The 21,056-nt window shown below is 45.8% G+C and overlaps 1 protein-coding gene and 1 long non-coding RNA gene across 9 annotated transcripts in view; one reads left to right on the top strand and one right to left on the bottom strand.

The window, feature by feature from the left end:
• LOC143359908 (uncharacterized) overlaps positions 1-19,752 on the bottom strand; it is a 146,698-nt gene extending 126,946 nt beyond the window's left edge. For 2 of the 8 annotated variants that reach the window (XM_076798270.1, XM_076798269.1), the window contains exon 1: positions 19,258-19,752. The gene's annotated coding sequence lies outside the window, so the exon portion shown is untranslated. Of the gene's footprint in view, positions 1-7,422; positions 7,560-18,686; positions 18,734-18,803; positions 19,157-19,257 lie in introns of those variants that run through there. The other 6 variants (XM_076798276.1, XM_076798273.1, XM_076798271.1 and 3 more) reach the window with 4 other exon arrangements.
• Positions 12,441-15,267, top strand: LOC143359485 (uncharacterized). The gene is made up of 3 exons (XR_013083122.1): positions 12,441-13,190; positions 13,428-14,023; positions 14,101-15,267. It is a non-coding gene; the product is annotated as an uncharacterized LOC143359485 (long non-coding RNA).
• Positions 19,753-21,056: the final 1,304 nt, after the last annotated feature.

Raw genomic sequence — 21,056 nt, 5'->3', positions numbered from 1 at the left:
CGAGGTTTGCAAAAGTTCGAGCGTAGTTATACTTTTTTAATTTGGTTCGTGGGCAGATAGGCGAGCTTAATGTTCATCAAGGGATTAAAAATTGTGGTTGACGATACGGTGGGGAGGATAGATCGTAATTTCATCAACGGGGATTGTTGGTCTGCGATAAATGAAAATTGTTAAGCCGGTTTCTACTGAAACGGGGACACCGAGTCCCCGGCAAATTAGCGAGCCTTGTTCCCGTTCGTTTCCATATCCGGGCGCGGCTTGTGTTCTCCGAGAGAGAAATAATTCTTGCCCCGGGATTTTACGCAGTATCGCGACGTTATTTATTTTCCGCGTAATTCACAATTTCTCGGCGAACGTAACGCGAACGGAACAACCGAGCGCTCCGGTTTGCTGCTCCTCTCTCGCCGCGCGGCCTTGTTAATCCACGCATTCATTAATTCTAATGCTTCAGCTACCGGGAATCGCGGACCACTGCAAAAATTCTAGCTCCGTTTCCCTTCGGATAATGGAAACAATGAACAGTTTGCCTCTTTGTTTGAAACAGAAATTCGACGATCGAACTGACGCTGACGAACTATAGATCACTTGCGTTTCCAATTATTACGTTCAATCAGTTCGAACCGATGTAACATTACGAATAAATGTCATCCCTTAACTTTGATTCACTTCAGTTTTAAATAAATCTAAATAATAATAAAATTAATGAAAAATCGAGTGAAATGCATCTGTTTAGACCAACCTCATAATTATAGTTCACATAAAATACAGTTCAAGGCCAATGCTGGAACATACATTATGTTTATCAGCACACTCCCTGGGGAAAGAAGAAATTTGAAACCATACTGCCTCTAAAGGACATGTACTAACTTCAGATCATCTGAATCTCTAACAAGCTGCGGTATCTTCGTTACCTTCAGCGTTTTCATCCACTTTATGATTCATGAAGCATTATTCTCGGCCAAAGAAGGAAACAGGTAATTTTGAATCGCACAAAGCGCCTAAGCACACAGCATAAACGTAAAACACGTCTGTTAACCTCTCTGCTTAAAAGAAGAAATTCAACCGTCGAACTGTAACCAGGTTATCAAACGAGGAAATTTTCTAAAATTAGGTCACCCAAACTCCTAACGAATCACCAGACTTGATCAACTCCCTCCAACTTCCATAAAGCACCAATCACCCTGTTTTATCATGGAGAATAACCTCGCAGACAGTTCCAACGAACAAATTAGAACGGTATTATCTATTGTGGCCAACCTCGTAATTTTGGACCACATAAAACGCGCGAGTACGAGGCCATTAGCGTGTACATAAAATGCGCACTAATGTCTCTGTTCGGAAGAACAAATTTAACTGTGGAACTGAAGGGGTGTCATCAATCGCGGTCATTTGCGAGCTTTATGTCATCCGAGTGTCTAACAAATTGCCGGAGTCTAGTGTCTTCGGTCTCGTTCTGGATAGAGTCATTCGCAAACGTTTTTACCAAACAGAGTTCAAATAAAATGTTTATTAACCCCTCTGCTTGAAAGAAGAACTCCTCCAACTTTAAATCACCCCAATAAACCGTCAAACTTCAACTTCTTTAACCCCTCTGACTACAGACACCGATACTACCCTCTCTGCAGCAGAAAATAACGATGCTGAAATTATTTGTTGGCAAACCAAGTCAATAGAGTCCCACTAAAATGATTACCAACATATAAGTTATTACTAGACTGCGGATCTTCATGCAAAATAAAAACTGTCTTCATCGATTTCAAGAAGTAGAAACTAAGTAGAATGTTATTTCTTCACTTGCTAGTCTCAATAGGTGAGAAATAGTATACTGACATTCGAGATTTTTTAAATCTTCCTACAATTAAAAATTTTGTTATAAATGCACACAGATCCGTAGTCTAGTTAAATCATCGAACTTCAACGTCTTCAACCCCTGTGACTTCGAGCATTGTACCCCTTCCGTAGAAGAAGATAACAAAATATTTTTCACTGACAAACTAAGCCAACGGTATTCGAATAAAATGCTCATTAGCCTCCCTGTTGAAGGGAATAAATTTAACCTGAAGCAAGACCATCGATGGAGGTCATCCCCTAACTTCAGAAGAAATCGGTAATCTCCGACGCCTTCAACCCTCCGACTTGAAAGAATGATTCGGCCGGGGTTCAATGGCGGAAAATAACAACGCGGACGGTTCCGACGAACAAATTAGAACGGGCTCGCGTATCGGGGTCAGCCCCTAATTTTAGGTCACGCCGAAGTGTCCGAGCAGAGTCGGCGGATGCCCGATGTCGTCGACCTTATAGGTCCCGTGGAGGCGTCGGAATATCGTTTCCAACCCTTCCAGGGGAAGAGCGTAGCCGAGCCAGGCCGGAAGGTGGCTCGTAACGTGGGCGGAAAAGCTCAGATCAATATCTGCCGCGAATTGGAACGTTACGTCGTGAAAATCGACCCGTGACCTAGTGTGGACCCGCCCGTAGCTCGCAGCTGGTGGCGCCATCCGAAAGACCGTTCTGACACAGGGAGAGAGAGAGAGAGAGAGAGAGAGAGAGAGCAGATTCGCGCGCACACGATGTCGGGGGTGGCCAGGAAAACGGCAGCGAAGCAAAGAGCACTGCCGACGGAATTTTCGTCATCCGAGCGGCGCGTAATCCGTCGCGTTTCAAGCGTCTTAATTCCGTCGTCGGCGACCTTCCCGACAGCCTCCCCGCGAGCTGCAATTTACTGAATTTTCGGACGGAGTCCCGAGGACACTTTTAATTCCCACGGAAAACGGAATCCCTATTCGTTTCGCGTAATCTTCCTTATTCCGGAAGGATCACGCCTTCGAGGAGAAAAACGCCTCGGGGGGAGGGGAAAAAAAATTAGCGATTAACTCGGAGACGCGTTCTGTTTGCTCGTCCCGGAACGCTTCCGTGCCCGACGCTTTTCAGCTGAAATGTTAAGCCGTTCAACGGTGGTATATATTTTTCTGAACGGAAAAGTAAAAGCTTCCGTTCGCGGGGGGCGAAGGAAAATTTAAGTAGCCACTTCATAAGGAGGCTTGATAATGTCCGTGTTATTAAAAATGATCTGCCACGATTCTTCGCTTGTCCGATTCACGAGTTATTTATGAGACACGCGGGAACATAGAATATATGAAAGGCTAGGTGGAAACTAATGACTGTGCTCCAATAAGAATCGCGAGCTAACTAAATTTAATAAAATTTAGTTCGCACTGTTCTTTCAGTATTGTTTCGTCAATTTTCATAAATTAACCCATGGAACCTAGAATGCATTAACCCAGCCAGACTGGTCATGAAGATTTTAAACAAAATCCACTAAATATGCACGTCATCAATTTCTGTTGAACCGAAATAAAATTCTATTTCTCTGATATCGACATTTTACCGTTCATAAAAATATATTTAACAGGAGATCAATATAATTTCTCTTTTTCTTCTAAGAGATTATAAACGGAGTTCTAACCACTGTAAAGAAAATCGTAGAGGAAGGGGTTAACAGAGAGATAATTTGCAGAACGTGTAAAGAAATTGATAAAGAAATGCATATAAAAATTGGAGAAATAATTTTTGGAACTTTGTAGCTCATCTAAGAATATTCTGATATAGCACGCATAATCGAGTTTTTTTTTTATGCAAGAGCAACCAGAGTAACGTTTCAGTTTACAGGATTGGAGAGAATCGGTGGATCGTCGCACATTAACCTAGGACCTTCCTTTGACTACCAGCAGGAACTCATTCGTGCAGCCAGTGATCCATTAGAACCAACATGGCTGCCGCCTCCCTGAGCTATAAAACCTCTTCCGCTTCCTCACGCTGTTCTAATTTTGCCATAGTTCGACATATAAATTCGTCTCAAGCTTGAATTAAAAGTTAGCTATAAACCGACTCTCTCTCAAATCATCCCTCTCAAGTTTTCCAATTATAATATCAATTCTTTTACTTACAAATTATTTTTGAAGCCATCTTAAATAGTATTTGAAAATTGTTCAAGACGTCCAGGTCGAGACAATGAGAAATGGACGCGGAGGGTCGTTCTCTCTGACGTTTTCTGGTCGTCTTAATCAATTTCTGGCAACACCGCCACCCCAAACGGTGACCTCGTTTCGCAGCGGGGATTGAAGGGGTAAGTTCATCAGTGAACCGACTCGGTATCATGTAATGGCCCGTCGTGTTACAGCTACTTATTTACACAAGGAACCTTCCAAGAGTACGCCAACATATGTGTTACCGGGGGAAGCCTCCGCGGAGGATTACTATTAGAGTAGACCTAACATTAATTCCGCGTGCGGTAGATTAGGACACTCGCTAGGTTTCCCCTCTGTCGCATATTTTCCCTCGCTACAACCACTCCGCATGCTGCTTATCTTCCCTGTTTATACAATGTTTCCTAACTACTGCAGAGTCGCTTCAATTGCCTTGTCTGTTCATTTCCCCAGAAAATTGATTCCTCGACATAAACATAACATGAAATATATGCATAAATTGCGCCCCATGTTACAATTATTTAAAGATTGTATTCCCAAACAAATGTCTCCATTGCGAACTAAATAATTGATCAAACACTTTCACGGATAAAATATACAAATCTCCGCAAGGTCTGATCATTAGTCAGACACTAACCCCTTTCAAACAACCACGAAGACCAGAAAAAACAGTTCTTCTTCGCGTGTCTCTCCAATTTCCAACCCCCCAAACCGGAAGTCATCGGCGTCGCAATAAATCACCCCGGCAAACATTCTCTAATAATACACTGTTTGCATAAGTGCAGGCCCGAAACGTCGCTCGCGACGGATTTGCATGGCACAATGGATTTGCCTATACATCGGATTAATGATACACGAAGAGAGCTCGTTAGGTGTACCGAGCGCGGGTCGGCTGGAAACGCAGCCTGTGCTTTTAATTAGGGGGTTAATGATTTATGATCGCGCGTCTATCGCGCCGGTATCGCCTTGATTAATCATAATGGAACGCGTTGATGGTTATCCATCAGGCGACAGATGCGTCCGAAAGAACGCGATTGTCGTTCCAGGAGAGGCGTCGATCTAGACTTCGATCTGGAGGGCTGGATTCTTTTAAAAAACAACTTCAAGTTTGATCGCTTGCAGTAATCGATCAATTACACGAGTGGATTAATTTTTATGAACAACATTTTGAACGTTCCTTGCATTATAAATCATCTAATATCGACTGTTAGTTTTTCGCAACATGTGCTCTGATAGTTTTCTACTCAGAGTTCAATTCTCTTTTCGATCACAGAATAAAAATTTATCATTTCCGATAAAAAAAACTGTAGGTCACTTTTATATCTGGATAAGAAAGCAAAATGGAGAAAGCATAATTATTACATTGTATGCTACTCTTGAAACCATACAATTTTCCAACCAAATGGTCTACGTGTAACTTAGCTGAACGAACCTGTACAGGTATAGTGATATTGTCGTCGCTAACGATCAAGCTGTCGATACGACGTTGAAGTACGAAAGAGGAAGATTTCGATAAACAGATCGAGATCGAGAGAAGGAAACTCGAGACACACGCGAGTCGCTGAACAGATCTTAATGGCTCGAATAACTGTCGGGAGGGGGATAGCGCGGCAAGCAGGAGAATAATACGGGCTAAGTAGATTACGACAGCCACGGTCAGACAACGCGTACTACCAAGTTCACTTGTTCGAAATGAAAGCCACATTGACACACTTTCCGCGCCGGTTCATTCATACGCACTCGACGAGGAGCGAGCACAATGGGAGCGTCCCGGAGTCCTCGAAGCTCGTGCTCGTTTCGAAAAAAGGCTGCAAGTGTATTTCATTGAAACGATGCGCCGGGAGAAAGCCGAAGGGTCCGCGGGAAAGGTATCTCGACTTCGATTTTTTTCTCTCTCCTTTCCCTATTGAATATCGATACCACCCCTGCTCTATCCGGCTTGTTGACCCTCGATTTGTTTCGACGTCGATACTTCAGACGGAACGACTCTCTCGCTTCAGTTCCGAGCGAGAAACCGGTACCGATTAGCACCCGCGATTTTCTTTTTTGTTCGCGACGTCGCGATGGAAATCGAGCTTTGTCGAGTTCCTTGTCCTTTGACTTTGCCCAAGGATCCTCCGACGTCCTTTCATTGACTGAAAGTCGCGAGACTCTTCGAGACTTCCGGTCCGCTTGATACCGCTGACTCAGTTTTATGTAATAATTGGCGGCTGTGTCCTCTCATAATTTATATGGTGTTTGTAAATTTTAACCTGTTTTCACCGTGTCTGTGAGCTGAGGAATTTTTTGGTTGCTCAAATGGTCTATCTTATTTTGGATTTTGTAAAAGAATTTGTGAAGGCGAGAATTTCTGTGGAGATCCAGTTTAGTAATTAGTAGACTGCGGAATTCGTGTGTATTTTAGAACAGTGAACACATTAGAAGAATTTAAAAATACTATTACATTATTTTCAGCTTATTCAGTACTTTAAGAAAGACAATTCATTTCTATTTCACTCCAGTTTGTTGCAATTGAAGTGGAACATTTATATTTTGCTTAGAGATCCGCAGTCTAGTAAGGAGTAGATTGCGGATTTCATGTGTATTTTAAAACAGTGAACACATTAGAAGAATTTAAAAATACTATTGCATTATTTTCACCTTATTCAGTACTTTAAGAGACAATACATTTCTATTTCACTCCAGTTTGTTGCAACTGAAGTAGAACGTTTATATTTTGCTTAAAGATCCGCAGTCTAGTAATTAGACTGCAGATTTCGTGCATTTATAACACGAATAAGTCGAATTGAAAACAGTGCAGAAATGTACTACTTTCGTCTTGTTAAAACTATTAAAGAAAGACTAATAAGTATGCATAAAATTTTTATTCCACATCAAAATCCGCAATCTAGTCATAGGCTTTGAGGGTTAATTATAGCATCAAATAAACCAATCGGAGAAGCGGTATGCTTGGAGTTTTCCAGTGCAAAACGAATGCTTGCAAAAGGTAGGAAGTGGGATTGCTTGGCAAATTTCGATCGGATTTTCGCAAAGTTCCAGTTAAACGGTACGCGAGGGTCCCGTTGACTTGGATCACCCGGTATACTCTCGCGGCCATTATTCCGTTCCGCGAGGCGAGCTCTCGATTTCCTGTTAGCCGTGGAAGCGTCCTCGCAGACGTCGCGTTTTCGCGAAAGCATTTCGATGCAGCCGAAAGGGGCGTATCCTCCCCGAAGATTTACTTCCGCCGGCGAAGTATACGCATTACCCGGGGCCAGGATTTATAGTGGCCTGTATACCGCTCGCCTCCATTGAATAATAGCGCATTCTACTAGGGCCTGCGCGGCGCGGTGGGGCGCGGTGCGGCGAGCGTACACGCCGAGGCCATGCTAATTCCCCGTGTAAATAAAGGACTTATCTCCGGGCCGCACTCGTTCTCCAGACGTTATGATATACTAACCTCATTAGCATGAGGCCCTGTCGAGAAGTACGGCTTCAATAACCGGCGCCCGCGCCGGTGTGCGCGCTGAACGCGAGATCGATGATGCGGTTGAAACGCGACTTCCAGTTCTTGGTTTAATTCCGTTCACCGATCGGCTGTCAGTCCTTCCGTCGGGGATCGCGTGATCGCGATACCTGCTACCCGTTCGAACAGGTCCGACTCTGACGGCTAACCAATTCCGGTTTTCGTCCCTCAACTTCTCCCCACCTTTTTTCTAATCCGCTTCGCGAAAGAAGGAACAAGAACCCCGCGGAGTTTCTGCAAAGTTTCGGGAAATATTGAATAGCGTTGATCCAGTGATCCAGTTTCCGTGATTGAAAATGGCAGAGTTATTCGCGGAGCAGTTAGCCAGCCTGGCTGTACCTCCGAAAAAGGAAAGGGAGCATCGCTAAAAGCGGACGAGCTAGATAAGCTGCGCGGTTCGCACCGCTCGAATCAGTTTAACGCTAATCTTACCGCGACCGGTCAAATGACCGACTTCACCAGATTTTATTTCATTGCTTCTTCAAATCCGTTTTCTCCTCTAACATTATTTTTTTCTGCTATCAGTGGTTTATATAAATTTTCATAAAAGTGTTTAGAAAGCTGCAGGGCGCAATACGGAATAGCAAACAAACGTTCCATTTAATACCACCCTTCGAAGTAAAGTCTCTTGAAATTCGTTTCTAACACTAAACATACCACCGCCGGTCAAAATGACCGTTCCGAATTTGTAAAGATGATTTCGTGGGAAATGATTAGATACATATATTTAGGAGGACATGTACTATAATACGAACCGCACAAAATCCAAATAAATTCAATCTCGTCGTTTTTGTAAGACAACATGTATAAGTTGCTTTTAAGGTTCACGGGACCCGTCGAAATGAGGGGCTCCAATATTTTTAATTTACAATTATTAAGATTCCAAAGACCACGAGGAATTATTCGACAAATTTACTTCTTCGAGTATATGTTATTAAAAAGAAAATGGCTAAAAATTTGGGCAGCACATTCTTGTCATTTTTATTCAGTATTGTAAAACAGTCACTTTCAGTGCTCCGTGAACCCAATTAACAACCAGGATCCGCCGGAACGTCGGCGATCTACTTGTACGCATCACCCGGGCCCACAAGCGTCCGATCGAAAATTCAGGTGTTCGAACAATAGGTTTTCCGGGGATCGTAAGACCTGGACGCGCGATCGATCGGACCGATCGAGTTCGGTGTCATCGTCGAACTCTCGAACGGGACCGGAAGACGACTTATCAATCGCGTGTCCCTGTCTGCTCTCTCCCGGACGCTCAGCCGTCAAAGCGGAAGGTTGCGCGTGCGAGTGACACCGGCTGAAAGAGTTGACGCCGATCACGCCGGATAACGGAATGAACAGTTGGCGATAATGGGACGGGTAATAGCCCGGACGGCATTAATGCTCGATATACACACCGGGGAGAAGTTAACGGGACCTGTGACGCGATGACAGACCCAGCTGCCGCGATAGCAGGCGGCAACCGCGCGCAATTATTAGTGTATTACGCGATACGAATTCCCGGCGCCTGCTTCGGCGCATACTTTTAACGGGACCGACCATACTGCGCGGATGCGGGTCTCTATTTTGTTCGCCGGTTAGATTTAGCGTATTATCGAGGAGCCATAACATTTTCGAGTTAGGGGATTTCCTTTTTGATCGTTCTCTTTTAACCAGTTAGCTGTTGCGACCTCTTTGAAAAATGTGTACCTGAGTTGCGTCGCAAGAATTAACCGCTGTTTGAATTATAGCTGTTTTGACGAGTATACTCGCCTTGACGCAAAATATTGCCATTTCTTCATGACGAGTACACTCGTCAAACACAGTTAACAAGGTTAATGAATTTCAGGAGCTCCCGTAGAAATGCTGTATGCACTTCAAGTACAATCTTTGGAAAATTGTTATGAACTGTTAAGTATAAGGCCGCGCAGTGAGTCGGTGTTACTCGGTGCTCCAGGTAAATTGTTGCGAAGCTCCGGGTATAAAGTGCAAGGCTGTAATGGCGATGGATACAAACACGCAATCGTATAATTTAAACAAGATCATAGAGAACACTTTTAGCTCCCTTTTGAAAATATTAAGCAGCCGTTTGTCAGCTCAGCGTCGAGTGCACGATCCGCTGACAGAGCTTGCGTTAGCGGATCCGCGCTAACAACAATTAACCGTAGAATCCCGCGATCTTGTTAATTACCTTGCCGCAGGGATCAGCGACGCGTGTCACCGGCTGACGAAGGTTCGCCCACGCAAGGATAATTTTATTAAGATTCCGGGTAACCAGCATCGAAGACTCGACAAAGTTTCTCGCAGGGAAGTGACGTCGACAGGGAGAAAGAGTATCGAGCCATAAATTCGCTCGGATATCGGCGAACGGTGTCGGAACCCGCTCGCAAAATTATGGCTTGCCGGAAAATGCGATAGATGATGCCGAAACGAAAACGAAGCGCACGGCCGAGCGTCGACCAATCCCGGGCTTCTTGTATAACTCGTGCGGCCACTGATTGGAACGGGCGTGGGAGTATCGAATCGATTAGACCGCCGATCGATTGTCGCACAGGGCGCTCTCGTCTCGTCCCGGAAACTCTCGACTATTGCTCCACTTTCGAGCGGTGCCCGTGATTCCTTCGGCACCCCCCGCGCGCGCACCCTTCTTCCGCATCTTCTGCCACCCCCGCAAACCTTTCGCCCACTATTTTCTGCATCCCTACGTATCGACGATATTCCATTCTTCTGAGAGATTTCTCGTTGCGTCCCTCTAGATCCATTCTTCCCCGACTTTAATTAATCCTCGGAATAATGGATTTAAGTTGACAAGTTTATTTCTGATATTGATAAAAATAGGCGGAAAGAGTGAAAGGATGTTCGTATAGGGTGTGCTCATTGTTTCAATTACAAGCTCTTTTTTTTCTGATTCCCAAAGCGTTTGCTTCCGAGATTGTCAGTGGAACAGGAAGCATCATCGGTACTCGGGATCTTTATACAAAAAGTGGGCGCATCGATTGCAAGATACAGGAGCTAAATATAAATTTATATTGTTTTCTAATAATTTTAGCGTAGTGAAAATATATTAACCCTTTGGGGACATTATGAATCGATGGCTCCGAGTGAAAAGGATTAATACTCTTCGAGTCTTTTAATGTTTTCACCGTTCTAAATTGCACCAACTGATTTTTGTCATAAATGCATAAAATCCGGAGTCTACTCGCAAGTAACGCGACTTTCTTCATATTTTCGGAAGGTAAAATACCGAAACCATAACCACTGTACCCATACTATTGTGTGTACTACATTTTTCGTATGCAGCAGATTAGCAACTGTGTTTCTGTTCTGTGTTTCGCCTAACAAAAATATCAATCGCATACCAATGGGATCGCTTGATACAAGCTCCGCAGATTTTGTTTTCGGTTAAGAAAAGCTCACGAGAAAATTACGAAGTTGGAAAAATGGTAAAAGAATCTGAACCTGTCCGAACACACGAGCGATGTTCATTTTCCATCGTTCAGTTAAAAAGTTTCTCGGTAAAATACCAAACCTTTTTTAAGTGTAAATCTATAGAGGAAATATAAACGTCGGTTTTCATCTTTCACATTCACAATACACAATTCGTCTGCGAAATACATCCAAAATGGTGCAGTGTAAATTCGCCTTTGAATTCTTCCGATGTGACCCAACCATTCCCCTCGAGTGGGCAAAATCGAATAATAACGAATTAATTTGCGAGTTAGGCGACCAGTGCACGCCGTCGTTCTCCTAATTGTGAATCGCCTTGCTCGTCGAAGCTCGAATTACAATACTGAAATCGATCGTATCTTGAAAGCGCTTCACACCGTGAAGCGACGTTGTCGACGAGCATGCCGTCGAACCCGGTTTAATTAATACACGGGCGCGATGAAAAGCGCAACAAATTTGTCGACTTCATTTAGTAATTACGTCCGGCCGGTATCTGTTTAACGCTCGCGCGGCCGGTTCCCTCGAAATGTTCGCCATAGGGTGTTCCATTTCCACTTGACGCAATTACGGGCCGGACCCGTGTTTTTGCACCGGTGAATTCTTAACGCGTCCGCGCGGCTCTCCCGACGCGATGCATCGAAAACAGCTCGTTCCCTATAATTGCCCGGGCAAACGTCGCTTAATTACCTCCTCGACCGACATTTAAAACGCGTTTAAATAATGCAAACGTTCCGGGCGTGCTCGCACGCTCGCGCGATCTCCGTTCCGATACTCGTTCGAGCGTGGAAAGTGATTCCCAGGGTTTTCAGCGAAACAAGAAACTCCGCAGAAAGAGAAATATCAATAGACCGGCCAGCCAAAGAAACCAATTTACGAGGAGCAACGGGTAACGGTTCCGCTCGCCTCGCTCTCGACAAACACGCGCCGCGTATTTAACCGGGAACGGATGAATAAATTCTGCTCGTTACATATGCTAATCCAAGGTTATTACGTTTCGCCCGAACCTCATTAAGAAATTAATGGACGGATGTTTGGTGGGAACAAAGGAACGATCCTTCGGCCGAGAGTTTCGGGAAAATCGAGTGCCGCGGTTCGATTCGCCATTTTCGGAGCTTCGCGAAAACCGAAAACTTGTCGAAGAACATTCGTTCTCAATTTTAAAATCGCTCGCTGCCGTGGAAACGTCCGTTTGTTCAGTTCTGTTGGATTTCATTTTTCTAGGTTTCGATTCCATCTGGAAGGATTATGCGAGTACCCAGAGCATGATATTATGGATTTTTTTTAGAGATTTTTGGAACAAGAAACGTTCGCAGTTGACCAGATTCCTTGTCAAATATCATTTTTCTAGGACTCGATTATGACAGGAAAGATTATCCGAATCCTCTAAGCGAGCACTTAGATCATCGAATTAAGATCTAATATTCTTCATACTTTGGAGGATCGAAACGATCAGCTTCATCGAGGATTAGAGATTCTCGGAACAGGTGAGAGACGTTCGAACAGTATAGCTGATCGGATTGGTTGTCTAAAAATTTAATGGTATGTTGGACTAATAAATTACGTCATACACCATTTTTCTAGATTTCAATTAACAGGAAGGATTATCTGATCCTCTGAGCAATGGATTAGCATGAACATCCAATTAAGAAGCGTGTAAATGTTCTCCTCGCGGTTTTATAAACTACTGGAGGCATCCGACTGCGTCAGGAAGCAATACAGACGTCTAATTAACACTTTCATCGCATTGTATGATTTTCAATGGAGAATTTTGATCATTCGGATGATTCCAAATGGATTTGAACATCCAGATCGGTATCTATAACGAGGGGAATGTTTCTCAAGATCCGTTGAATCGTTTCGTTAAGAGCTTGGCCGGGACACTTAATTGACATTTGTCTTACGCTTAATCTCTCGGCTCAATATCACATCACGAATTTAATAAATTTTATTTACAGTAAACAACGTGAAATATAGTATCGTCTTGTTTCAGAGTGTTTAACGTTTCATGTATGCGTTAGATGTGTATCTATAATGAATATAAAAATAATTACAAGTTGAAGAATTAGCAAGCTTTTTAATTGCTGGAGGAAATGCGAGAATAATTGCTATTATTCATTCTCGATGAATTCATCTGTTATTTTTACAATAATGCAAGAACGATCAAAATAGATAGCTAGTTTTCATGCCATTGGTATATAAAACGTTACATTAGCTAATTGGAAAAATAAATGTTAACGCTGCACTTCCATCTTCAAGGACACCGATAAGCATACGTAAGCAGTAAATATTTCTCCGATAATGAAGCTCAATGATATCTTAGAAGAACAATTTACTCGACGGGTTGATATTTATTACTATCCATGTCTATTTTCTTCACTTTTGCGTGAAATAAGGTCAAGCAGGAACTATGGCCGCGTATATTCATTTGGAATAAATTCCTTAATACTAGAAGCACGAACAAACAAGTTGATATAACAATTTCACCACAAAACCTTCCTTCGCAATTTTAGGAATCATGAAAGACAAGATTCCAAAACGGGTCAAATGGGTGTGACCCGTTTGGTTAATCAATTTTTCTGTAATTTCGCGTCCCGAAGAGGATCGATATGAGATGCTGGCCGAAACTGCAGCTACTGGGAACGACAACTGCAGCCGGGATGCACGTAACGAGGAAAATCGGTATGGTAACGCGTCGTGCACGCTGGCTGCGGTAATATCCCGGTAATGGACACCGGCGCGGGCAACCTTGAAGAGATAAATTTCGCGATAACGCCGATAATTAACGCCGTTAATGGTCGTTATTATCCCAGGTATAAGGGAAAAACGTTCCAGAAACGCATGCAAATTTTGAAGCCGGCGAACGTGTTAGTCGCGTCCGCGTGCTCGCTACAACTTTTGCCGTTTGTCTGCAATGACGATGACGGCGGAGCCATACTCGCGGTTGCGTAATTCGATCCTCCCGCGATCGCGGAAAGAACAGTCACGTAATTGAGGAAGCGGCCGACACGCTGCGTTCCCCTAACGTTGTTGTTCCACACGACTCCTTGCACGTGGAATTCTCCACAGGAACATTGTGTTTCTAGCTGGACCAAACTCGAAATTCAAGGTGCGAAAATAGAAGATTTGTCCGCGCTCTAAATTATTTCTAAATCATATTAATCTGTACTTTCTGCTCTTTTCTAGAACTGTATAAAATCACAGTGATTTCTCTATACATGTCGCCAAGGCCTGGATGATAAACGTCGCGGAATTATCCCCACCACGAAGCTCGAGAGATCTCGGACGCTGAGAAGTGCAAACATAACACCGGTCGGGTATGTCTCCTGGACGATACAAGACACTGACAAGACCCGTGTTGTTGACATATATCGAGAACTCACTTGTATTTTGAAAATCCCATAACACGTTCACTGCCATACCTCGTAAAAGCGACACAGATCAACTTATTTGATAATGCAAGAATAGAAAAACCAAAGTAGATTTCAATAAAATTTGATTCGATGAAATTTACTTCATGGATTGTGGTAAAAATTAATTTCCAAATTTGGTAGAGAAACTTGTTTGTCAGCGTGTTACTTGCTACATTCAAGGACGATTCAGAGCGCAGCCTCTTAACAAGTTCACCTAATTGTTTAGTAAATAATGCTTTCTTTTTTGCTGGAGGTTGCCGGATGACGCGTTCCGTGTCCCATTGTTTCCAACGAGGGATAACCCAATGACCCAAATAACGCTCGAACCTTAAAGGAAAATCCAAATTGGACGATACCGCGAGCACAGACGGTAATGACGTGACGCGCGCAGACGATAATTGCGACGGCAATTAACGGCGCAATGTCACGCCGTAAAAAGATAAACAAAGTAAACGTGCACGAAATGCCAGGCGAATTACCGACCCAGAAGGGCTCGGTAAATAACAACTTTCTAGTTGATTGTCTTGTAATTATGGCGATTGAAACCGCGGGCGTTATTAGACGACGTGGGACGCGGCGATCGCTTCTGCCGCCCGACAAAATTACCAACAACGCAATAATCGTGATAATGTATCGGTGTGCATCTAGTATTGCACAACCGTGTCCCGCTGCAATGGTAACACGCCGTTTCAACGTGTTCATTACCGTCGCGAAACACAGAGACACGCTTGCGAGCATCATTCGTAACTCCGTTTGCGAGATGTCCTCTGCCGCCTCCAAAAATTCTGAGCTACTCGTTAGAGCCTCTAATTCAATATAAAATTAATATTGGGGGTACCCATAAGTAATCAATTATTTGCAAAGAATTTGTTTTGCCTTTAATTCTGTACCGATCGTTGAAGAGGAAACACGTATTCTTTAACAGTTTTCGGTAAAGCAGCCTGTGTTCAAAATATTCTAAAAGGTATAATTTTTTTACAACCCTGTAATAAGATGGCGGCGTCCGTACCTTCCGAGGATCATATTTGTCTTTGCATACCTTTTCATTTTCATGAGGGATTTAATGCAACGGTAACAACAAAGAAAATTTGCGATGTTTATGGAGATGTATTGAAGGTCAACAAATGTCAACGTTGGTTCAGAAGGTTTGCTGCTGGTGATTATGATCTCTCTGACAGGCCTCGAAGTGGACGACCAGTTGAATTTGATAATGACACCCTAAAATCTCTAGTGGAAGCTGATCCAAAATTAAGTATACAAGAATTATTGAGAAGCCTTGACAATGCCCGGCCCTATATAGCGAAACTCACTCAGGAAAAAATCAAAGAATTGCAATGGGAAGTTTTACCGCACCCCCGTACTCACCGGATATTGCTCCCTCTGACTATCAACTTTTCAGATCTCTGGAGCAAGGAGGCACCTTGAGTCATATTTTGCTTGACGAACCGTGGATTTCTATTAGAGGGGGATTGAAAATTTGCAGGAAAGATGGCAAACTGTCCTTGATAATGATGGAGAATATATAATAAATTAAGAGATAAAAGTTGAATTTACTACTTTACTACTTTAGTACTCTACTTTACTACTTTACTTTAGTTTGTTTTAGATTTCAAAATAATTGATTACTTATTGGTCCCCCTAACACTTCAAATCTTCCCGCGATCAAAATAAAAATTCGTAGGAAAGTTACGGAGAAAGGGGAATTCGCCTGGAACTCTGCGAAGAGCGAGGAAACTGCAGAAGAAGAAAAATCGCCTATTTTGAAAAAGGAAAATAGCCCCTCAATTTTCTAGGAGGAAGACGTCGATTTCGCGGATGCCTTGCAAGCACTCGGGCGATGCAGTTCTAAGAATAAGAGTAATGCAGATTGTCGGCGGAGAAATTGATCGGTCGACGCAGCGATGTTCCGAGCAGACGGTCCCGCGATGGAATCGTCTTCGGAAGCGTGGAAACGGTCTCGCGAGACCGAGCGTTTTGCAAGCGTAATTGGCGGGTCGGATCGGGCCGAGAGATTGCATTGTGGGTCGAACGGGCTTGTAAACAAAGATCAGCTTTCCTCTCGGCGCCGTTTCGCAACGGGGGGCCTTTGGTTTCGGCTATCGACAGAGCCGATCGGTGCTCGCGATATCGATCCGCGCGCGCCTGGGGATTCCGCGGTTCGCACGTTTGCGAAATCGGCGGGCGCAGCTGCCGCGATATATTTAAGCGGCGAATAGAGAGAGAGAGAGGGAGAGAAAGAGAGACGGGTCTATTGGTAAACGGACCGGAATCTGGGCCAGTTGCAACACCTGTCGTCGAACACGACCCGGTCGAAACCTTTTGCTAAGCCGAGTGCCAAATTTCTCGTCGCCAAAACCGCGATTCCAGCGCCGGCGGCGGCGCGCGGTGGCGGCGCACCTCGACGTTGATATTTGGCACGGGATCCGCGATTTTAGATCGGCCCGCCACCGTTCGCATCGCGCGAAATAACCGGGTCGAGTGTAATCCGATTACACGACCATCGAAATGTAACTGCAGTTCGAGTACGGATCGCTCGGATGTCTCGAATCACGAGTTATCCGGATTACGTAAATATCAGCGAGTTGGCTCGCAATTAACGAAGTTGCGCAGAGGCAATTTGTATTTGTTCTATGCTGCGACGCGAAATAAACATTTGAAAATGGTCTCGAACAACTCCCGAACTGACTGTACAGTGTCCAACGGAATATTGATACGCGACGCGTGTCAAAAATATCGCACGATGCACATTGTGCGTACCTCTTTCTCGATAACGTTGTGGGGCGCGCACTGATTTAATGGCACAACGGTGACGCAGCCTGCCGAAGAACGGTCCGCTCGCGAACAATGTGCACGGCGCGCGATACAAATTACAACTGTCAACGGAGACACTCGTAAAGCACCGATGACGATCCGATCTTCACGCCTACTCGGCCGTAAGTCAATATTTACGACGCGGTTAATGCGAGAGGGTGAGATGCGTACGCTGCGCCAGAGGCGGACGGAAAAATTTTGTTTTTTCGACAGCCCCGAGCTGGAAAATTCAGCCGCCTAGTTACCGTGAAGTCGTCAATCATCCCACGTCATAAATTCTCCGATATAGCGTGTTTCTTTGAACCGAGTAATAAACTGTTTGAACATAAAAGACTGGGGGGAGGGAGGGCGCCTATAAACGTTCTTTACTGAAGCTTCGTTAACGATGCGGGAGAGAAACGAATTGAACAATGGAGAAGTATGTAATCGTTGGACCGATGTTCGATGATTCGGAGCATAAAGTCCGCGAACGTTGGCAAGCGATGATCATTTCGTAGTGGGACACTGGGTTCATCGTTTGGTACCGTATTAATATTGTTTTTCCTGCGAGATCCAGTTACAGATACTCAATTGTGTTCGGAAGTACATGCGAGATTGTCGGGCATATAAAAAGAAGCTAAACGTTGGTGATTTATCCGAGGATTCGCAGCATAGTTGGCAACGGTGCATCATTTCGCGTTGAAACGCTAAGGTTAATCTGTCGGTGACAGACGGAGACAATATTGTTAACTGCTTCCTCACTTTGAACTATTTTAAAGTTACCGAAATTTCACCGAATTGTATCCAACAGTACGACGATTGCGAAATGTTCGCGGAGCCTACAAAAACAAACTAATCGTAACGTAGGTTAGTTGTCCGAGGAGCACAAGATTTTCGAATGTTGGCACATGTGGACAGTTTCGTATTGTGAGTCAACTGTTTGTATCGAGTACTATTTTTCTCCTTGTTTTCAATCATATCGAAACCAAGTTAGAAACGTGTCGGCCGATCGGTACGGTTGCAAAACATTTTTGCGAGACGAAAAAGAAGCTAATGGAACAAGCTCGACCAATTTGACTTCCGGTCGATCGCAATCGGATACTGCACCCCGCACGGTAAAAGAACACTCGGTCCTCGGGTATCGCGTTCCACGTGACCACATTGATCCGACGCTCAGGTGGGCGCTGTTATCTACTCCCCCGAACTTCATCCCGGCCGTTATCACATACCAGCCGTCCGTTATCGAAAGTATTTCAGCTATCACGGCGTGTTTGTCAACGGTGTGCCCGCCTCTATCCGACAAGTGTCCTGATTAGCTCTGCGCTCATAAAGGAGCCTCGTGCACCTGTTCGGGCGTCCGTACAAACGGCGAGCATAGTGCAACAGAAGAGAAAGTGTGATCAGCACGGTCTACCAAACAACTATAACAAAGAAGATGGACTAGAGAGAGAGAGAGAGAGAGAGAGAGAGAGAGAGAGAGAGAGGACTGAAAAATCGCGAGTCATCGACGAAACGCAAAGCCCCGACGGAATGCAAAGAATGGGGCACCAGCCACTGGAAAATACCAACCACCATGCAGGGCAACGAGCATCATACGGAGGATCCTCTATGAGCCCATAGCCGTGGAGCCGCGATTAGGCAACAATCCCCTTCGAACGTCGGTCGTTCATCACTGCAGCTACTCACTAGATCTCGGCCGATCAATCAGACCCGGTTCCTCCGAAGGTGTGGAATCCTCCACTGAAGGTAGCACCGGGAGGCGAGTGTGCAGTGTTAACGCTTTCGCAGCTACTGAAGCTCCCTCATCGTTCCTCGGCATCGACCCTCAAGGTCCGACAACACCAGGTAGAGTAAGTAGATGCACTGCACTGCAATTCCCGTAGTCCCGGCCGCGCGTCAGTAGCAGCGAAAGTGTTAAAGAGGCACACCCGTTCCCGAATGCCGAAACAACATGATCATAGGTGTATGTATAGCACGAGGTCGCGGACGCGGACGCTCGGTGAACACACTCGCGCGGCTGGCTGAAGCCTACCTGGTATCTACCCTGGTCAGTCGGGTGTTGGAGTCGCCAGCACAGAAACAGAGCAGAACAACCGTACACGCGGATGGGGCTCTCGCGCACACGCGCGCGTATACACACCTTGTACGCACGTGTTCTTGGCAGCTGCGGCCGGAGGGAAACGGGGATTACGCGTGCCGGCCTCGATCAGCTAGCACTGCTCGCGGACACCCGCGGGTCGCTTCCTTTATCCTTGGTTCCGGGGAAAACGGCGGCTTCGTCGATGCTCGCAGCGGATGCGTTTTGTCTCCTCTTGCACGCACGGTTTCCGTGTATCGTGTGTGCGCACGTGTGTGGTTGACAGTGGCTCTGTATGTCAGTGTACGTATATATATATATATGTGTGTGTGTGATTGTATGTCGAGAGTGAGCATGCACGGTTCGTGGGCGCTATAGTCGCTTTTGAGGTAGTGTGTGGCTAGCGAGCGCGTGGTTGGCGGCGACGACGTGCCGCCGCGGCCTCGGTCTGTCGGATCGGACGCGCGTCGACGCTGATTACGGCGAGAGAACGTGATAGCAAGCGAGGAACGGTAACACGCAGCTCGGTGTGCCAGCGGAGACTGCCGGGTTCCCCTCGGTCTCACCGAGTGCTGGCCGGTATAGTAGAAAGATATATAGAACGGCTCGTAACGTGTGTATACACCGCTGCTGGATTCTGAACGGTCTCGGCTATGGAGGGGTTGGTCGGAGGAAACGAAGTCGGCGGGTACGCGCGCGGATCCCGGAGAGGGAGGAAAAGAGAGCGAGAGAGAGAGGGAGAGGGAGAGTGAGTGAGCAGGGGAGAAAGAGGTGGCAACACGGGAAGAGGGGAGGCAACGTGAGAATCCCGCGAGGGGAAGAGTTAGTGATAACAGAGAGCGAGAGGGTGCGCGAGGCGAGGGGTTGGTTGCACGCTCTAGGCTCTGTGACGTAACTCGAGTCATCCTGGATGTACAATGTGAGGCGCGGAAGGGAGCGGGAGGGGGCAACGGAGTCGTGTGGTGGGCTTGAGCGTCGGGGTGGGGAGAGTGCAAGGGCGAGTTGGTGGGGAACGGTGAACGGGAAGAGGGGAGGATGGTGGTCATTAGTGCTACTGGGACACGGAAGCGAATCCTCGCTACCCTCCCGACCCTCTCTACGGGCCGTTTCGCGACCCGGTACCGGTAACCACCCACTCTTTCCCACCTCTTTCGCTCTCTCTCTCTTTCTCCCAGTTTCTTCTCTTTCTTACCACGGCAGCCACGCTTCTCGTTCTTGCTCGCTACACGACGCTTCTTCCTTCTCGCGCTTCCCGCCTCGACCGGAGAGAAAGGGAGATAATGAGAGAGAGAGAGAGAGAGAGAGAGCGAGAGGGTGCACGTAACAAGCGGCCCGGGGGTGCGCCTGCACTCTGCAGCTGCACGCCACAACCCCTGTCCCGAGCCGAGAGCTACGAGCCGGCTACGAGAGCACGCGGCGCGCGATTAGGCCGCGCTCGCGACCTCGTCCTTGCCTGTCAGCCAAGATCGGGGCCGTTCCGTTCCCTCGCTTGCTTGCTAGCTAGATAGCTTGCGAGCGAGTCGCGCGGCTTTCTTTGAACGCGTCACCGACACCAAGGTTTGGAACACGTTGACCCTTTCGACGGACCACCACGATCACACCTACCCCGACCCTGTTCTCTACTCAGAGCCTGGAACCACCGAGATAAAATCGCCTGCGATACCTTCCACACCTGCCAAAGCACCTTTCAAGCCGGCTGTTTACTCGGCCGGAAGAGCCCGCTTGCTCAGATAGCGAAATTACCGCACCACCACCTTTCAATGTCAAGTTCCGCGGTGTTCTCGACGGACACTCTCGGAGACCTCCATTGATGGCGCAAAATTTCAAGTCTGGGCATTTATTTCAGATTTATTTATGGGTTT

This window comes from Halictus rubicundus, chromosome 12 (assembly GCF_050948215.1).
Source record: "Halictus rubicundus isolate RS-2024b chromosome 12, iyHalRubi1_principal, whole genome shotgun sequence".
Taxonomy (NCBI): Eukaryota; Metazoa; Arthropoda; class Insecta; order Hymenoptera; family Halictidae; genus Halictus; species Halictus rubicundus.
Note: the sequence above shows the minus strand (reverse complement) of the source record. Positions and strands in the feature narration are given on the sequence as shown.